The sequence below is a fragment of the Dermacentor silvarum genome, chromosome 5 (assembly GCF_013339745.2).
Source record: "Dermacentor silvarum isolate Dsil-2018 chromosome 5, BIME_Dsil_1.4, whole genome shotgun sequence".
In the NCBI taxonomy this organism is placed as follows: domain Eukaryota; kingdom Metazoa; phylum Arthropoda; class Arachnida; order Ixodida; family Ixodidae; genus Dermacentor; species Dermacentor silvarum.
The window spans coordinates 159,487,806-159,507,784 of record NC_051158.1 but is presented as its reverse complement, the minus strand read 5'-3'; positions in this window follow the sequence as shown (position 1 = coordinate 159,507,784).

The window sequence follows — 19,979 nt, the reverse complement described above, 5'->3', positions numbered from 1 at the left end:
GAAAGTCACTTAAAACTCGTCAAACTCGTCACGGCCACTCAATTGCTGACTGCCTTCAGGCCTTTCTGTTAGACGCGAAACCGAAACGTCTCGGTTTCACGTCGTCCCTTCGCAGCCAGCGCGCGCAGCGCAAGAGAGCGCCCCGAGGATTGTGCGACGCGTCTCAGTTTCAGATCCAGCGAAAGCTTCAACACGTACACGTAGCGTCCATCGAGCAAGAAAGCGGCCCGTGTGTTATGCGACGCGTACCGGTCAGTGTTGCCAGGTCCGATGAGGCGGCGTAGCCAAAAGCTCGAGAAGTTGTAGCCCAAATGTAGCCAAACAGAAAAAAGTGCAAAATATTTCGTAGCCAAATATAGCCATTTTTATTTGCAATTTCATTTGTGTATACATTTTCACACTCTACTACGGCACAACCGTAGCCGAGTGTGGACAACATTTTTGCACAACCCGTCGTAACAAATTGTCCGTGCCGCCGTGACGGTCGGCCCTTTACATCAACAACAGCAACATCATGTTTGCACAGAACACTTTTTGGTTGGCCCCGGAAGCTCTTAAGTTCCAGCGAATTGCTGCAGAGGGCGAAATCAGGGCTTTTATTTTGTGACAGATAGTACGAAGTTATTATTTTTAGCTATTTACAGTAATATTACCTACGAATTCTGCTTTTTAGCTGTCATGAACACAAAATAATGTTCCGCATCATCGATCTCTCACGTTATCTCCGCCTACAGCGTAGAAGTTTAGCTGTCCAGCGATCTGCGACGGCGACGTGCTCACAGCTTCTTTTTTGATGAGCTAAAACAATCTTTCGCGCTACGATCTCTCGCGTTATTTCTCTCATTGTCTTATGTTGTTTTCTCATTTTCCTGTTTTTGTGTTTCAATTAGCTTGGCCCGGACACACACTACCTATTTAGTGTCAATTTACATCAACCTGGCCACCATATTAGGTCTCTAGCACGCCAAGACCATGCGTTTAGAAAAAGGACAGTCAACAGATGCCACTCACTGCCTGAATCGGTGTAAGTGGAGCTTTAAAAGATTACTGCGCAAACCGGCACACTAGTGTAAGAAGCGCGCAGTCGTTTTCGGCGACGAGCACGTCCCGAACTAACTCACTCGAAATGGTAAAAGCCGCGACGGCGCACAAAGAGCAATGGTAAACAACAAATTGATAACTGTGGTATCGCTGAAAAAACTGGTTACTGTCAAAAAGCAAATCATGTTGATGTCTAATAAAGTTTTAGAGTAGGGGCCCCTACAGTTTGGGGCCCCAAAGAGCTTTGCGGGTGTTAGCGTTGGGCATGCAGGAATGAAGAGTTTTGGAACAGGCGTGTTGCGTTTGCGGATAGCGTGTTGCGTTTGCAGCGTCACTACGGCGTCAAAGAAAATCTGTTATAAATATTAAAATAAAATATACCATTGTATAAGAAACGTAATTTAGACTTTCGTGTTTTCACCTTTAATTACAATTTAGTACTTATTCTATTAGCAGCATGCAACTTGTTGCGCTTAATTTTGAGTAACCAACTTTACGCACCTTCACCCAGCCAAGTCAATCCGTGATAGCACTACGAGCCATAAAACGGACAATTGAATTCGGAATCAGTGGCGTATAATGAATCAATCTTCATTACACATGTTAGTTGAGAGAAAGCAATAACCACCATCACTTCTAGTTTACGAACTTCACGCATTACGACGAATTGAGCCCAGTTTTGTGGTAAATTAGAGCCGTCGCTTCGATGGGCGCCGCCATGTTTGTTGACGAAAGCTTTTGGGGCAGCTTTTGGGGCTCCCGTAAATTGATGAAATAACGTGCCTGACGCAAAACCCAAACAGTTTCCGTCTTGCGCACGCGCAGTGGCTTCGACGCTATTTCTCTGTGGCCCCAATACGCTTGAGGCCCCTATGCTAAAACTCTAATAATTGCTGGGGTTTTACGTGCCAAAACCAAAATATGATTGGGAGGCATGATGCAGTGGGGGACTCCGGATTAATTTTGGCCACCTCGGGTTCTTTAACGTACACCGAAGTACACGGGTGTTCCTGCCTTCCGCCTTGATCGAAATGTGGCCGCCATGGCCTGGAATCAAACCCGCGTCCTCGAGCCAGCAACACGACACCTCACAAGCTAAGCTAACACTGTGGGTGAAGATCATGTGACGTGGCAATAAAGCTTCGCGCCTGAAACGTGGAGTAGGTCGAAAGCTGTGCCCGGCGCGATACTTCATACGGAAGACATGGCCATGAACACACTGGAGCGTGTCATCCACCCGTGCTTCCTTTCTCTCACGTCGGCGCCACGATCGCCCGACGGCCCCGACCCTATGTTATTGCTCTCCCTTCCGAAGCATAGCCATGTTAGTACAGTGTACTGTGAAAAACCCACTACTCCCAGGTTCACCCCGATGCCCGGGGATCGGGTGCATAACGGTCGAGCAGGGTGTAGATTTAATTGCATGAAAGATCAAAGCCACCGGCTCAGACAACGACGCAGAGAGGGAAGGAAAGGCGGAGGGGAGGAGGTCATTTCGCGCACGCACACACGCACAGCCATGTGGCCGGCTCAGCCAGCTAAAACACAACGTTCGCGATTTGCTTCTACCCGATCAGAGCCACCTCTGGAGCGTGGATTAGGGCGCCACTTATAGCCCAAACACAGCCAAGTCGCAGATTTTCAATAGCCCAAATATAGCCACATAGCCAACTCGTCCAAGTTGACGCCAAAAAATTATTCCCGTAGCCCAATTTGCCTATATACAGCCAAACCTGGCAATACTGGTATCGGTTTCGCTTCGTACCGTCGGAGAACTGGGCCCGCACAAAGCGCGCGGGTTATGGAGCAAAATTCCGGTACTACCGGGAGCTGGCAACTCTGTGCGCCTCGGAAACGACGTCAAATTTGGCAGGCAGTTGACTCATCATGCCTAGCCTTTTTGCCGTAAAACATGCAATTCCGTTTTTAGTTATAAATAAGCTTTAATTTTTGCAGCTATTGTTTCAGCAATGTGCTGAACTTTGCTGGGGCGTGTTTGAAAGGGAATGGACAGTACTATCGACGAGACGAGGTCTGCCTGTCTTCTTCACTTCGTCCGGTCTGCAGCTAGGTCCAACTCCGTTCCGAGTTATTTCCTTGTAATTACTCGTCAAATGTACAAATTTTCACTGTGTTTCCCCACCAAAGTGAAGGCGACTTCTGATGTTTTTCGCACGAGACGTATTCAGTAATTTCTTTATTCTGTGTAACTTATTGATGCGTTCATCAATTGCTTATTGGTGACCTTTAGTTTTATTGCTTGTATGTGGCTGCTTTTTGACCACATTTAGTTGATGGGGCTTTTAATTCTTGCTTATATGAGTACCTGATTTCAAACTGTTTTATGCAATATTATTAGTGTGATTCTTGTGTTCAAAATGTCGACTTACTCCTACAATCAACATGTGTGTAGTTTTTCTTTAGGGAATCTATATTTACGCACTTTAATTTATTTATTGAAGCTTTTTATACTACTTGTTGTGAACTATTTGTGCATTTTAGTTCAGCTGCTGGGCACTGATTTTTTTACTGGTCAGTAAATTGCAAAGATGGTTTGCAAGTGCCTTATCAAAAACAGCTGTTTACGCTAAATGTCTGGCTTTCTGTGCGTTCAGACAGCATGCATATCCACCAGGTCACGTGGATTTGTGATTAACTTTAGTAGGCTGTGAACTTATTCACATGCAATATGTGCCAACATATTCCACATCACTGCTGTTCTTGGCTAGTGGTCGCCCGTGTTATAATAAAAAATATTCTTGTTGTTGCACTTGCTTTGGATCCCGGCACACGCTGGACTGAGCAACCCCAACGAAGCGGCTCACCGCGTTGCTCGAGGCCTCACTCACCGAGTATCATCGGAGGAAGAGCCCCCGCGGGGTACTGCAAACGTCTGGGCGTGGGAGGATCGTTTGACCAGGTTCCACGACATCATGACACACTACCAGTTACAGAGACGCGTATACCCATTCCCTCACGCTAGGTTAGACAGGGCGCAAGCAGTACACTACAGGCAATTACAAACTGATTTTTACATAAACCCAATACTCATGCACACCATGTATCCAGACATGTACCCTACAAACAGATGCACATGCTGTGGCGCGGTTGCCACACTTAATCACATGTTATGGGAATGTCAGGACATAACAAACAATTCGGGCAGTGTCGACACCTCCGTCTCTTCCACCGCCAGCCTCCGCTCGCGTTGGAAGACCGCACTGCTCAGCTCGAACCTGACAGTACAGCTCTGGGCCGTCCAGCGAGCCGAGGAAGCCGCTTCGAGACAAGGTCTCGGAACCGCGTCCGCGGCGGGTGCCCAGACCCACTAAAAATACGCCGGACTCAAATCTTATCGATTTGATAATAAAGTTTACGTTCTTCTTCTTGTTGTTGTATGTGCTTCGTGTATTGCGCAAGAGCAAACCTGCAGACGGCCGGCTGGAGAAACGCCGCAGGGGAGAGGGTAAGGAATGGAAGGGGGGGAGGGGAAAAAAGGCAAACGGCTAAAATTAATCCAGACTGCGCGGTTTCAGTCTATTGCAGTAGGTGTGGGGGTTTGGTCAATTTAGAACACATGCTATGGCGCTGCTCGGCGTTGGCCAGTGATGGTTCTCAAGGTGAACGGTGGTGGCAGCGGATGCTGCACAGTAAAGTGCTGGCGCACCAACTCGGGACTGTCCAGAGGGCCCGTGTGGCGGCAGAGGGGCTCGGCCTTTCTGTCCCGACGTGGGAGCGGCCCGCATCAGTCCCAGACTGATTCCTCAGGACCCAAATAAAGTTCTTCATACCATACTATATAAAAATCCAGATTGTAGAACGATTATATACGTATTTTTCGAAGCTTATAATATGGTCTTACAAAATCCACCTTTAAAAGGGACCCTGAAACGATTTTGACGATTTTGTACAAACGTTCTGAGTCGTTAGAGTAGGTCCTTCTGATCATTAATTGATGCATCTACGCGCTCCACGTAAAGCGTGTAATTTATTGTAAGGTTTTAAAAAGGTACATCGCTGCCGATCGCAGCACGCCAATCGGCTGAGTTTTGTGTCCGAGTGACGCGATTTGGCCATAACACGTCACTGGGCCAGCTATCCGATTGGCTGCCCAGGGCGCGTCATCGATAATTTTTCCAACATTATGGTGAACAAATGTTGTTCGTAATAGATTATATGTTAGTTAATTTGTATCTATAAAAAGAAAGTAACAGAAAGAGAATGTACAAGGACATGTATCACTACACTAAAAGGACTTCCGGCCCACAACAAGTGTCGTCTGCTTGTGTTAAAACGTGCTCCTTGTTGACGAGATCTGCGCGGTCAGTGTTGGTCCAGTTCTTTCTTTTCGCGAGCACCATGGTTCGCCCTTGTTGCGTTGTGGGCTGCAAACGTAGTGATCGGCGGCATGTCAAGCTGCGACAACGCCCCCGCTGCAAGGCAGCAGACGAGCGGAGTGGCTGCAGCGCATCGGACTTTCGGTATTCAAACCAATCCAAACGGCGCCAGCATCTACGCGTTTGCGGCCGTCGCTTCACGTCAAAGGTTGGGCGCATAGAGTTTCTAAATAAATACCAACACTGACCGCGCAGATCTCGTCAACACTCTCGCTTGATGTAGCTTTTAATGACGGCGCTCGAAGATCGATGTGCTGTGATCAATACTGTCTTGCTGCGCTGCCTTAACATGCTGGCTTGAGGTCCAGGATGAGCCCATTTAACTCTCAAACCTGTGCTGCACATAGTGGGGTAATCAAGTTATCCAGCGCGCCCGACGCTCCGCTTCGTGAGGCCTTGAAAGAAAACGGTAGAATCTGATGTTGGGATTCAGGCCTTCTTGCTCGTGGCAGCTCACGACGCAGCAGTAACAACGGGGCTGCTTTTTTGCGGCTGAGCAAGGTCTCTCCCGATCGGCGTCGCCGATTCCTTCTGCTTCCAGCATTACGTCCCACGGCACACGGCACACGGAGAGTCTGTTTTCGTTAAACTAGGCTGCGGCCAGCTCGCAGCGTGGTCGGCGTGGTCTGTGAGAAGTGACGAGCCATTTCGCACTCGCAACAGGGCAGAAAAAAGTGTGAATTAACGCAAAACTTGGGCTAGAAACGTGCTTCGCCATAGCCAGGGCTCAATACTACCCAAGCTGGTACTACCCAGATATAACTTCTCTCGCCGCCACCCGGCGCCGCTACTACACCTCAAACTCCAGCGCAAGACGCCCCATGGTTTACGCCTCTGGCTACCGTCAGAACACCCAGCTCGCCTGTGGTTACCGGAATACTGAACATGCTCGGCGCTGCGACAGAACGCTCGCAACGCACGCTGCTTGATCGCTCTCGCTGGGGATCAACGGCCGGGCGGCTAGCGGAGAGGTTGGAGAGCTTTCGCGCGCGCTGGCTCCAAGACAACCGGAAGACTTGTAATCGTCCGTAGCTCTCTTAATACGAGACGCTTCACTTAAATTGTAACGTGAATGTTTTACTGTAGCTGTACCCTACGCGTCTACAAAATTTGTCCGAACCGTTTCAGGGACCCTTTAAGAAAGGACTTTTCTAACCTACTTTAAGCGGGATTCTAGAACTTCTTGACATAGTCACATCCGCCGGACATTAGCAACGATATACGACCGTTTATCGCCTTCTAAACGGATTGCATGGATTTTCTGTGTGTCTTTCAGACGTTCATTTCGTCTTGTCGTATCGGTGTGGAAGCAGATTTCTATATATCGCTTTAATTTGTGCTAGCTGGGTAGCCGAGCTTCGATTTAGACGCACCGAAGACTTTCTGGCGGCGTTCCGCCACGGAGGCAAAAATCTCGGCGGTGTGACTCGTCAGAGTGCTTCGACGTGCGACCAACGAATCGCGCCGAAAAATAAGAAACAGACATGCTTTATTTTTTCACACAAACAACACACACAGACTGTAGCACAAACATATAAAGTTGATGATGGATATGGCGACAACAAACGGCAATCGATGCCTTCAGTTGTGATGCGGCGTTATTTTTGGCAAATGACAATCCTGAAGTGATGGTGTACGTCATTCCTGTCAAGCTTGCACAACACTCTGCGATTGATGATGATCGCAAGGTGCCCGGCATCTTCAGCTGCGTCGATGGCGCCTGCGTCCGAGTTGGATTCCCTTTTCAGGCCGGGTTATGATCAAGTTCATGGGGATCTGCATTGGGACACCTTCAACGGCCACCGGGAAAACATACGCTCTGTCGATGGTCAGCTGGGTCGAAGCATCGAGGCAACGGCGCTTTATGGGAGCCTGATGAAGGTGCACAACACCAACGGCCGCGGGCCAGTCTCCAGGAGTTCGCGAGACTAACGTCGCCCTTTCGCAAATCAGCTCGGAGCAGCAGGAACGTCAAGACAGTGATCACACTGCAGAAAGCCATGATAGATCGAGTTAGGCTTTGACGGGCTATGCGGGTGCTGGCACGCTCCGCGTGCACGGTGACGCTCGGCTTGGTCTAGGAAGACGACGAAGTGCGCATCGCGTGCTAAGCGAGAGAGAGAGAGAGAGAAATAGCTTTTATTTGCACCCGTTAGAGGCTTGAGACTCTACCCCCCCCCCCCCCCCCTCTAGCAAAAGTTCTAAAAAGTTGTCGCAGTTTCACCTGAAAGGCGAAGCATCAATTGCGATAGCAAATTTGAAGAGAGCTATACGGAGTAATGATAGCAGCTTTATCAGCTGTATAAACTTGGACATGCAGCAGCACCGGCAACACGCAGAACTGTTGTCGACGCCGTCGGCGTTTTGCCCGCGTTCGCACAAAATGCGTGCGGCGTTGGTGACTGTTGCCGGAGCCTCTGATATAAATAGGCACTTGGTGCCGCAGCTAAACGTCGCCTCCCTTCCCTCCCCCCCACGTCCTTTCGCGCGTCGGAAGAAGGCACGTTTGCTCTACATATATGGTGATTGTAGAGGAGGAAAGAGACGTCTACTTCTGCAGCCCAAGGGAGCATGGCGCAGAACGCGCGTTTGTTCTCCGCCGTGCGTTCACTCCCCGTGAAAGCGCGCGTCCCTCGCCCCCTTTCACTCGCACATACAGCGTTCGGCGCGCGGCGACGATTTCATCTCCATCGACGTCATACGGAACCTCACGGCGACGGCGACGCCGACAGCAGAAATCTGCTTTTGAATGTCCATATAATTGCTATCGCAATAATACAAAAACTAATCGCCTATTAGGTTATTGACTGCTGCGGCCGGGTCACATCAGACCATATAGTTTCATATTAGTATAACTAGAGGGAAATCTGGCGCTGCGATCGTTCAACCATCAATGATGCGAATGATGGGAAGTACAGGCTACGGATTGCTTTGCTGTTGACTGGCGAACTATAAAAGAGTTGACTGCTGGGCTAGTTGGTGTTTAGACATAGGAACCATTGTTAAAAGCGCGCAGCCTGTTGGTATATATAGCTGGAGATCTGCCGTCAATAAATCAGTTGTCAGTTTGCGCCTGTGCTCGTCTGGTCTTATCTTGTGTTGTGTGGTGTCGCGCTTTTAACAATGGTTCCTATGACTGGCGAACTAGTCTACAGGGATTTTTTGTCAGTTTTGGTTTCGCTTGTTTCGCTTCAAGTGCAGTTGCTACAATCCTCAGTCGGGCAGTGCGGCGTAAAACTCTGCAGCTCTCTCGCATGGAGGACGAAAAATACTAGGAGGTGTAGAGGGCGCTACGCGCCATGCGTTCTATATATATATATATATATATATATATATATATATATATATATATATTGTCACGGGATGTTCTTGCAAGTCCACAGGGCGTCTGACTGAAGTACAAGAAGACGGAGCAGTCTCGGCTGGACACCGATCGAGCGCGCACTCCTAGTTCGTCGTCGACTTCCTCTTTCACACTTCACCGTGCCCGCCCCGATAATCTCCAGTACAATCACCCCCGCACAGAAAGAAGCCATCCTGGCGACCTAGGGAAAAGACAGCATCGGCGGGTCGTAACACGGTTTAAGCCGTGCTACATGAACTATTTCGCGCCCTCGGCAACGGCGATCAGAAGACGGCGCGAGCGCCTCGATGACATAGTTCACAGGTGATGCTTGCTGTGCAGTACGCGGTAGGGACAGTGGTAGTTGGACAAAAACTTAGTGGATTGGCCGGGGGAAGTAGCCGGGACCCGAAGCCAAACAAGCATTCCGGGAGAATAGCGGGCACTAGGAGCGGATGCGTCATGACGTGATTTTTTGGCGCCACTGATCTTGGGAGGTGAACGAGCGGGCTAGTTGGCGACATTCTTCGGCATAAGCAGCTGCTTCTGAAACAGGTGTCACTTCAGAAGCGTCAAGACGGTAGGTGAGAATGGTGTCCAAGAGGCAGGAAGGTTCTCGGCCATAGAGAAGAAAGAAAGGAGAGAAGCCGGTGGTAGTTTGCGGGGCAGAGTTATAGGCGTAAGTGACAAAAGGAAGAACCCGGTCCCAATTGTAGTGATCGCCAGACACATACATGGCAAGCATGTCGCCAAGCGTACGATTGAAACGTTCCGTCATGCCGTTAGTTTGTGGATGGTAGGCGGAAGCGGTGCGATGAACGATGTTGCACTCCTTTAGCAGGGCCTCGATGACATTGGAGAGAAAGGCGCGCCCACGGTCACTTAATAATTCACGTGGAGCACCGTGTCGCAGAATGAGGTGGCGAAGAAGGAAGCAAGCAACGTCTTTCGCGGTGGACACCGGCAGCGCAGATGTTTCGGCGTACCGTGTGAGGTGGTCTACGGCAACAATGATCCACCGGTTACCGTCCGGATTGCTTGGAAGGGGGCCCTAAAGATCAATTCCAACACGGTCGAATGGTCGAGCAGGGCAGGGTAAAGGTTGCAGGGGACCTGCAGAACTCTGAGGAGGGGTCTTGCGGCGTTGACAGGTTGCACATGAACGGACGTACTGGCGAACGAATCTGTACATGCCTCGCGAGTAGAATCGAAGACGAAGACGGGAATACGTTTTGAAGACGCCGGCGTGGCCACATTGGGGGTCATCGTGGAAAGCGGCGCAGATGTGTGAGCGCAGGTGACGGGGAATAACGAGCAGCCATCGACGGCCGTCGGTGAGGTAATTCCGTCGATACAAAAGGTCGTCGAGGATGGCAAAGTGGTGTGCTTGACGACGCACGGCGCGTGACGCAGGTGAACGCAGGTGAGCGGTGAGACAGGAAGTACAGCAGTAGAGAGATCCAGGGATCTTTACGCTGCTCGGCCGGCATGTCGTTGAAGCTATGAGCTGACAAATCGTAGGTGGGAGTTAAGGAGCAAACAGAGGCAGGGGGTAGCGGAGAACGGGATAGGGCGTCGGCATCTGAATGTTGGCGTCTAGAGCGATAAATGACACGTATGTACGTCATACTCTTGAAGCCGTAAGGCCCAACGAGCGAGGCGGCCACTGGGATCTTTCAAGGTCGATAACCAGCATAAGGCATGGTGATCAGTGACAACGTCAAACTGACGGCCGTAAAGATAAGTACGAAATTTGCTGATTGCCCAAACAATCGCCAAACATTCTTTTTCCGTCACAGAATAGTTTGATTCTGCCTTCGTTAGGGTGCGGCTGGCATATGCGACAACGCACTCGTCAAAGCCATCTTTGCGTTGGGCGAGAATGGCGCCAAGTCCGACACCGCTAGCATCCGTATGTATCTCAGTAGGCGCATTGGGGTCCAAGTGGCGCAGTACTGGAGGGGACGTGAGGAGCCGGCGGAGCCTCATAAATGATTCGTCACACTCCGAGTTCCAAGCCGACAGGTCTGACGTGCCATTAATAAGCTGCGTCAAGGGAGCGATGATCGAGGCAAAATTACGGATGAAACGCCGGAAATAGGAAGACAAACCAATGAAGCTCTGTAGTTCCTTTAGAGTAGTGGGCTTGGGGTACTCAGCAACGGCGCGAAGTTTGGCAGGATGAGGCAGAATTCCCTCTTTGGAGACGACGTGGCCTAGGATCGTAAGCTTACGGGCACCAAAATGACATTTTTTTTCAAATCGAGTTGCAACCCAGCTGACGTGAGACAGGCAAGAACTTGCTCAAGGCGGGCGAGATGCGTATTGAAATCGGTAGAAAAGACCACAATGTCGTCTAAGTAGCAAAGGCATGTGTGCCATTTAGGACCCCTGAGAATAGCGTCCATCATTCTCTCGAAAGTTGCAGGCGCGTTGCAAAGGCCGAAAGGCATTACATTGAACTCGTATAATCTATCAGGAGTTACAAAAGCCGTTTTTGGACGGTCGGCTTCAGCCATCGGCACTTGCCAGTACCCGGAGCGCAGATACAGTGAAGAGAAGAACTCAGCTCCCTGTAGGCAATCTAGGGCGTCGTCGATGCGTGGTAGGGGATAAACATCCTTGCGGGTAATCTTGTTGAGTCGGCGGTAATCGACGCAAAACCTGATTGAGCCATCATTTTTCCGCACCAGCACAACCGGAGACGCCCAAGGATTGTGGGAGGGCTGGATCACACCTCTTTTCAGCATGTCGTCAACGTGTTCGTCAATGACACGGCGTTCGGCTGCGGAAACACGGTATGGACGTTGGCGCAGCGGAGCATGGTGACCGGTGTCAATACGGTGAACAACCGCTGTCGTGCGCCCCAAGGAAGGTTGGCCGAGGTCGAAAGAAGCACGAAAACGTTCAAGAAGTTCAACAACTTCACTGCGTTGAGCGGGCGTAAGCGCCTCGTCGATGTATGCAAGAAAACATCGGGGAAACGCGAGGCTGGTGCGGTAGCAGAAGTGATGGCACCGATAGGCAGTGGCGACTTATCGGAAGGTAGGTCAAATGGACTAATGACGTCAACAGTGTCTAGACGCCCCACACATTCACCGTGTAAGAGAGTTGAAGGACATGAAAATGGATTGCACGCATAAATGGCAGCGGAACCATCGGTGAGTGTGACGACTGCAAACGGGAGTAGAAGGTTCCGTCGACGCGCACAATCTTCAGATGGTGTAAAAAGAGCTGTCGTGGCGGGGGAAGAGTCACAAGAGACGGGCACCAAGGCGGCAGAAAAAGAAGCGATAATGACGTCAGCGGTGACGATCACTTTAGGAGAACGGTTCGGGAGGTCGACGGTAGTGTCACGGAATGGAGACAAAGCCAGTTTCGCGCGAGCGCAGTCGACAACAGCATGATGTGCGGAAAGGAAGTCCCAACCCAGAATAACGTCATGCGAAGCACGGCATAGAATGACGAATTCTACAAAATATAGTTCATCCTGAATCATAACACGAGCGGTACATGCGGCCGAAGGCTTGACTTGCTGCGAGCTTGCCGTGCGTAGGGAAATATCCGGTACAGGAATCCTTACTTTCTTGAGTTTGCGGCAGAGGTCTTCACTTATGACAGAAACGGCAGCCCCCGTATCGACAAGAGCTGTTGTCGCGACGTTTCCCACAAATACTGCGATTTCGTTAGGAGGAGAAAGATGAGACCTTGAAAATTTCGACGATGGCGCAATTCTTGCCTCGGGAACTGCGGCTGTCAGTTTTCCTCGTGACCAGAGCTGGAACGGCGAAGCATGGGTGAAAGGGAACGGCGGCGAGGGGACGGAGACCGACGAGAATTGAAGGCGGCGCGACGAGAATACGATTCCGCGGGATCAGGGATAGAACGATGCGAAGGCTATTGGGGAAGGTAGCCGAGGTTCGGCGCGTCACGACGAAAATAAAGTCCACGGCGGCGACAGAAACGCGCGACATGTCCCGGAATACCGCATGCGAAACAGATAGGGCGGTTGTCCGGAGTACGCCAAGGGTTAAGAGAAGGTCCGGAAGGCGATAAGGGCACGTGAACGGGGCGTACCGGAAGTGGCGACGAGTAGAAACTAGCGGCGGGTCTGGAGGTAGTAGGCATCGGTCGTGGAGGAGGTCGGTTGAGAGCGGCAGCGTAAGTCAGAGGCGCAGTCACAGGTGGCGGTGGAGAGGGAGGTGGGAGCGCCTCAGAAACTTGTGCTTGGATCACACGACGGAGCGATGGTTCTAGCGTGGAAGCAGGCTCCGCAACACACGCTACAAGAGATAGCTGGCGAGCCACTTCTTGCCGAATGTATTGTTGAATCTGCGGCAGCAAGCTGGAGTGATCAGCGCTAAGGCATCCAGGCTCCAAGGCCGAGAGGTCCGCGGATTGCACACTGGTGCGACGGGTGGAAAGGCCCTGCTTGCGCAGCTCGTCGAAGCTTTGACAGAGCTCAATTACTTGTGCAACTGTCGTAGGGTTCTTGGCCACGAGCATATGGAAGGCATCGTCGTCTATGCCTTTCATAATATGCCTTATCTTATCGGCTTCAGTCATGGACGCATTCACGCGCTTACAGAGGTCGATGACGTCCTCAATGTAGCTGGTGAAGGTTTCACCGCTTTGTTGAGCGCGACCACGCAAATGGTGTTCAGTACGGAGTCTGCGCACAGCGGGACGGCCGAAGACCGAAGTGAGGGTCTCGGTTAAAGCTGACCAGGTTGTAAATTCGGCTTCGTGGTTTCTAAACCACAGATTTGCCACATCAGTCAGATAAAAGATGGCGTTGGTCAGCTTGTCGCGATCAGCCCACTTGTTATGCGCGCTAACGCGGTCATACTCTGCAAGCCAGTCCTCCACGTCGTGATCGTCGGTGCCGCTGAAGATGGCAGGGTCGTGCTGACGTACAGCACCAGAACACACAACAGCCGGGGGGGGGGGGGGGGGGGGGCGGGAGCGGATTGCGAAGGGCCGGCGTCGTCGGTCATTGTGGCCGCAGATGGCAACGTACGGCTACGGAGCTCCAGGTCGGGGAAGACGTTAACCCAGCACCTCCACCAAATGTGACGGGATGTTCTTGCAAGTCCACAGGTCGTCTGACTGAAGTACAAGAAGACGGAGCAGTCTCAGCTGGACACCGATCGAGCGCGCACTCCTAGTTCGTCGACTTCCTCTTTCACACTTCACCGTGCCGGCACCGATAATCTCCAGTACAATATATATATATATATATATATATATATATATATATATATATATATATATATATACGGTGTTGCCGAAGGAGGTTTAAATAAATGTGCTGGAGCGGAGGTCGCCTATACCTACCAATGGGCGGCGGCCATCTTGCCGTAGGCAAGAAACGGGAGCCGCAGCGCGCCCGCCGCGCTGACTGCATGCGTCTCCCCACCGTGTTTTTAACGGTTATGCCGAGCACTTAGAGGGAAGTAGTCAATAATTCCAAGTCAAATGGCAGATAACAATGCAATCGACTTTATTTTGTTTCTTTTGGCGTTCTCCTTGCAAGCATGAACACCGGTGAAGGGTCAGCATCCCTGGTCTTTAAAAATAATCAGCCTCGTAAGAGCAGACCTCACATTTTCGTCACTCATTTCCCTGTTTTTTTTTTCTTTCGTCAAGTGATGGAGTCTGATGCTTATGTAGAGTTCGGCCACTTCGCCATGGTGATGTTTGATGCAGCCTCATCAAATGTCAGTGAAACAACATCGACACCTGCCAGCCCAACTCGAGAAAATGCCGGGGATCGGGCATGCCTTGTACGCAGACGACATCACGATATGGACGGTCGGAGGGTCCACAGGAGAACAACAAGAGGCATTACAGGAGGCAGTAGACGTCGTAGCAAGCTACGCGGAGATATGCAGACTGCAATGCGCGCCGGAGAAGTCGGAGCTCCTCATAATCGAGAAGCGCTCACGAGGACAATCAACAGCCCCGGCACCAACCATCCACCTGCGAATAGGTCTTACAGAAATTACCTAGGTAGATAGACTTCAGATCCTCGGCTTACACTTACAAAAGGACGGGGGTGGAGGATATGCCATACAGAAGCTACAACACACGACCACGCAGATCTTAACTGCGCATGATTAAACGAATTACCAGCAGGAAGAGGGGACTCAAGGAACAGGACCTTATCCGACTAATGCAGGCTCTGATTGTGAGCCGCATTGCGTACTCGGCACCATATTTAAATTTCAGTAACGCGGAAGTGGAGGTACTCGACCGGCTGATACGCAAGGCGTATAAGCAAGCGCTCGGACTCCCACCCGGAACGGCTACTTTTCGCCTCGAGGAGACAGGGGTGTACAACAACGCACGGGAAATCATAGAGGCCCCCCTGGTCACGACCTACTGAACACCAGACCTGGGGTGCTATGCAGGATGTGCCGAGTTTCTCGTTCGCACGAGTTTTACCCGAGTTTGCTCGATGGCAGTCAGTGAACGGAGATAGCAAGGAAAGCGCAAGAACAACGGGCCAAAATAAATGCCGAGATAAAGCCGCGTATGACAACATGAGCGCACCCTGCGTGGCGTTTCAGGCATAGAAGACTGCGCAACGAAACGCGCCAGCGCCGCGTATTGTTATCAACGTAATATCGCAATTTAGCAATACCGTGACTGTCCCCCTGTCTATCTGCACACTTGCCGTGAGCCGCTTGCCACGCCTTTCTCGGGCGCGTCAAGGGCGTGCCTCCTCTTTCGGGCATTATCTTTCTATCCTCCGTCGAATGCGAACGGGTCACATGCGGTGCATTCTTGCTCCTACACTTTCCCTCAATCGAATACTTTGAAATGCAACAAATAAAATAGCAAATATTTTATTTCTTAAAGTATCGGTTTTTCGTTTTGAGTGCTATAAATTTCTGATGACAAACGTAGATCGACCGGATTATTAGATTTTGCACTTTTTTGCCGGGAGTGGCGACAGTGAGGCGACAGCTTACAGGCGGATACATTCTAGAGGGTCGCACGCACGAGGGAGTTCATACAGTGACAAGTCGCCAGGGGCACTGCAGTGCTATTCTCGATTAAGTCCGTGATGACAATGATCTGACCATTCCCTGTCTATTAGGGGAAGGCCAACGCATCGCCGCGGCATGGCTGTTCACCGCAGGCGCTTCACTGAGGCAATTAAGGCCGCCGCTTTACCAACGAAAAACGAGACTCTAGCCATACAGAGGGGAGCAACGGCTGTCGCTGCAAAATGGCTGTATGGTACCATGTTTATTTCTGTGCGCGAAACCTCCGTGGTGCATTGTGAAGAACAGCGAGCTGCCCAGCGTGACAATTGCTTTTCATCGCTTACCCAGTGAAGGTGCCTCTGTGCGCATATACGCAGTATTTTGAGTGTGTTGTGCACTCCAAAGTGCTTGCCGATTGTTTGTGCTGGAGCTAACAGCAATCGCAGATGGATATCGTAACGACACCGCAACAATCGCATTTTGGCAGGTGAGGGCTCTAGTGTGCAGTTATGAAATGAGACTTCGAACGCAGGAAGGTGTTGCAACTGCTTAGTGTGCAGTGCTTGTGATGAAGAAATGTCATCGTAATGGGTCTAGAAAAGCGGGCGATGCCCGACGCTGACCGTGTTAGTGACACTAACGCTCCGATACATAGCCGATGACAGATCAGTCATCTCAAATGACAGCTGCGATAGGCTATCGTTGGAAAACGCTACGCACCCCTCAGCATCGTCGTCCACCACGGCACATCGACACCTTGCAAGTGGCTACAGTGACGTGCCGATAATTATTTGCTGGGTGCTACGTCGCCACAGTGCAGGCAATGAAACCATGTTGTGGGGCCATCACAGCCCGAGAAGATATACGCGTATGTATAAGCCAGCGGTAGTCTACGCTCAGTACATAACCGATGACAGTGCGTTGTGCATGTTTTATCTCGGCGGTCAAGATTGTTGATGCCTCTCTGCTCAGCACCGCGTCGCTGTTGCCGAACAATAAGTTGGGCGTGGCTCAACTGTGGTGGGTGCGCGCACAAGAGTTACATGCCTCGCGTGGGGCGTGACCTATGGTTTTAATTGACAGGCGAACTCGTGCCAAACTCGTACATCGCGAAATCCTCCCCGAGTTGATCTCGGGAACATGGCAGCGGCAGCAGTAGCCTGTGTCATCGCATCCAGCGACAGCAAGCGTCAATAGACCGTCTGGACCCGTTCACCTACATGACCGACGTAGAGTTTCAGCGTCATTTTCGCCTTTCCAATACGTCAGTGCACTGGCTGTGTAGCGAGTTGGGCGAAAGCTCTCGTCTGCGGAGACAGCGTGGCGGGCAAATTATGCTTTTGGAGCACAGATTGGTGTGACTAGGCTGCAGAGGAAGAGTTCGTGCGATCGCTTCGGCTCTCTCCGGCTTCAAGCCCCGTGCGTCCACCGTGTCCCAGCGCCACTCTAGGTCCGGCGGCATCATCGGAGTACTGGGGCACCTGCAAGCACCTAGGGTTCCAACCGGACCAGCAAACCTGTGGTTGGTTGGTCTCATTGTAGTGGTCGCATTGTACAGGAAGACTCAGGATGGACGCCACGCTGCCTTCTGGTGCAACAGGTGCCGAAAGCAGTCTTTGCAGTTACACGGTACCGCTGCACTGTACGGGCAGAGAGGCGAAAGAAGTTACATCGCCAACACGGACCGCCTCGGCCGTCCGAACGTCCACCTCTTTAGGCGGCAAGTGGTTTGGCTCACGTACTGCGTGAGCAATAGTGTAGATGTGTGGCTGTTTAAGGAGATGTAGAGCGACTTGTTTCCTTTATCGAAGCATGCCATCGCCGACTGGAACAACTACGCCCGTGAGGTCATGATGGACGAGCTGCTGGCGCGACCTCCACTCGGGGGCCGCGGGAAGATAGTGCAATTTGACGAGTGCCTTCTTCGCGGCAAGCGAAAGTACAATCGAGGCCACCTGATGAAGGGCGACAACGTTCCACCGATCCGCCAAAATTACGGCGATGTTAAAAGATCGTGCACCATGGGTCTTCGGCATGGTCTGCGCTACCACAGGAGTGCTGCGATTTTTCAAGATCGACCAACGAGACGAAGCCATTATCTTCAGTAGGACGTTCTGGCGGGCTAGTTGGTTCATAGCTTTTAGACGTTTATAAAGTGCGCAAAAAAACGAAGACACAAGAAAGAAAACACACACGACACCACGAGCGCACCACTGCGCTCGTGGTGTCGTGTGTGTTTTCTTTCTTGCGCACTTTATAAACGTCTAGAAGCCATTATTGCAGCCAATGTTCAACCAGGGGCCTTTATTCGCAGTAACGCATGGGTCGCATAGAACTGTATTACAAATTTAGTGGATGCTAACGAGGCGAGCCTCAATCTGCACTGGGAGACAGTCAACCACGGCGTCAAGTTTGTGGGCCCCATCACGAGCGTTGAAACGCAAAAAAAATAGAAATTTATTGTCAAAAAGTGAATCGCCACCTCGTCAGCGGTGGTGACAGGGTAACTGCACCGCTGCTGGAGTCATTCCTGGCATAGATGTGGTGGTAATCAATTAACCGCCACGTACGCTGCAGAGACCATTTCTGGCGTATGTTAGAAGCCACGGATCGCTCGGGCTACCCAGTACAAAGACTCTTTCCTGCGGTTGTTAGAAGCAATCGCTCGGCGCTAGCCCATATGAAGGTGCATCACAAAGTAAAAGAAAATAAAGCGTAGTTTTCTGACCCTTGTATGAGTGCTTTCCGGCATTCGTGAGTGCTTACACGGTAAGCGCGTGGCAAACCACTACTGCGCTAGCGGACGCTCATTCGTCTCGCAGCCTTACTTTAGTGCGATCAACGAGAGATCTGTTGAAAGCCCAATGTGAAAACCAGGCGGATACCAATCTGTGCTCGGAAATGGGAGCGCAAGCAGGTAGCGAGCCGCACGAATTCAATGCAGAGGAAAGAGAAGGAGCAACGAGCGATCTGTTCAAAGCCTAGTGCGAAAACCAGCGCACACCGATCTGTGCTCGGAAATGCTAGCGCAAGCACGTAGCGAGCCGCGCCAATTCAATCCAGAGAAAGAAAGAGGAGGGCGAGCGTCCCCTCGTGGTATAACGCGAAATGCATTAAACGGCAAATTAGTCTAATACACATTCAGTGCACATCTTATAAACTTCAAAATGCTTATAACCCACATTAATGTGACTAATATTATCGTACTAAATACATTTATTTTATAACATGCTTGTGCCTATAATGCACTCGGTGGAACGACAAACAAGTGAAAGAAGGTACGACCATGCACCGACCGTATGATCACGTGAGCCCCAGTTTGTCGACCGCCCATATGGCAACACCCAAGGGATGATAGCGACCCAGAGTGAATCTAGATAAACCAATGAAACTGGAGGCGTGCTGACGGACAAACTTTGTCTTGTTACCATTAGTTCTTTCATCTTGGGGCGTCGCCAGAGCTCGTGAAGATCCCGAGTTTCGCCAAACTCGGCGCATCCTGCATAGCACCCCTGCACAGATCTCCCTGCTCCAGCACGCCTGGTCTAGTTCACACCTTTTGCCGCTAGGGATAGAACGTACGAGCAGAGTGGCGCTAGCTATAACCTGTTCGCTGTCGTCTGCTTCTGCGATGTGTTCCAGCGCTCGTGCCGCGATTTCGGCAGTCATAAAGCGTTTACATTGTTTGTAAATGCATAAATTCACGGAAATAAAAAAGAAAACAAAATTTGCGAATGATTGTTTCTCATTTCAATCACAAAATAGAGTAGGAAGAGCGGTGCAAGAAAGGAAAACAACGAGTACAGCCGGTAGACGATAACTTTTCCTCCCGTTGCCTTCGCAAGAGGGAAAAAAAATCTGACTACAAGAGCCATAGGATAAAATATAGTGCAATGAAGTAAAAATGAAACAGAATAATAAAGAACTTGATATATTGATACGAACGAGACAATTTGAAAGAATCACGCAGACGATAAGTATACGCAGACCACACATGCACTGCGAAAATCAGCAGACGCTGCAGAAGGCATATGTAACTTCAGCCTTGGCTACATGCAGCTTTTTTGAGTTAATTACAGATGGGATAACGTAAACGATCACATTATATATATAGTGTACTGCTGTGTGCCATCGTGTAAGTCAAAACAAAGCAAGGGATCTAGCATCAGTTTTCACAGTTTCATAAAAGCTTTGCGATGCATA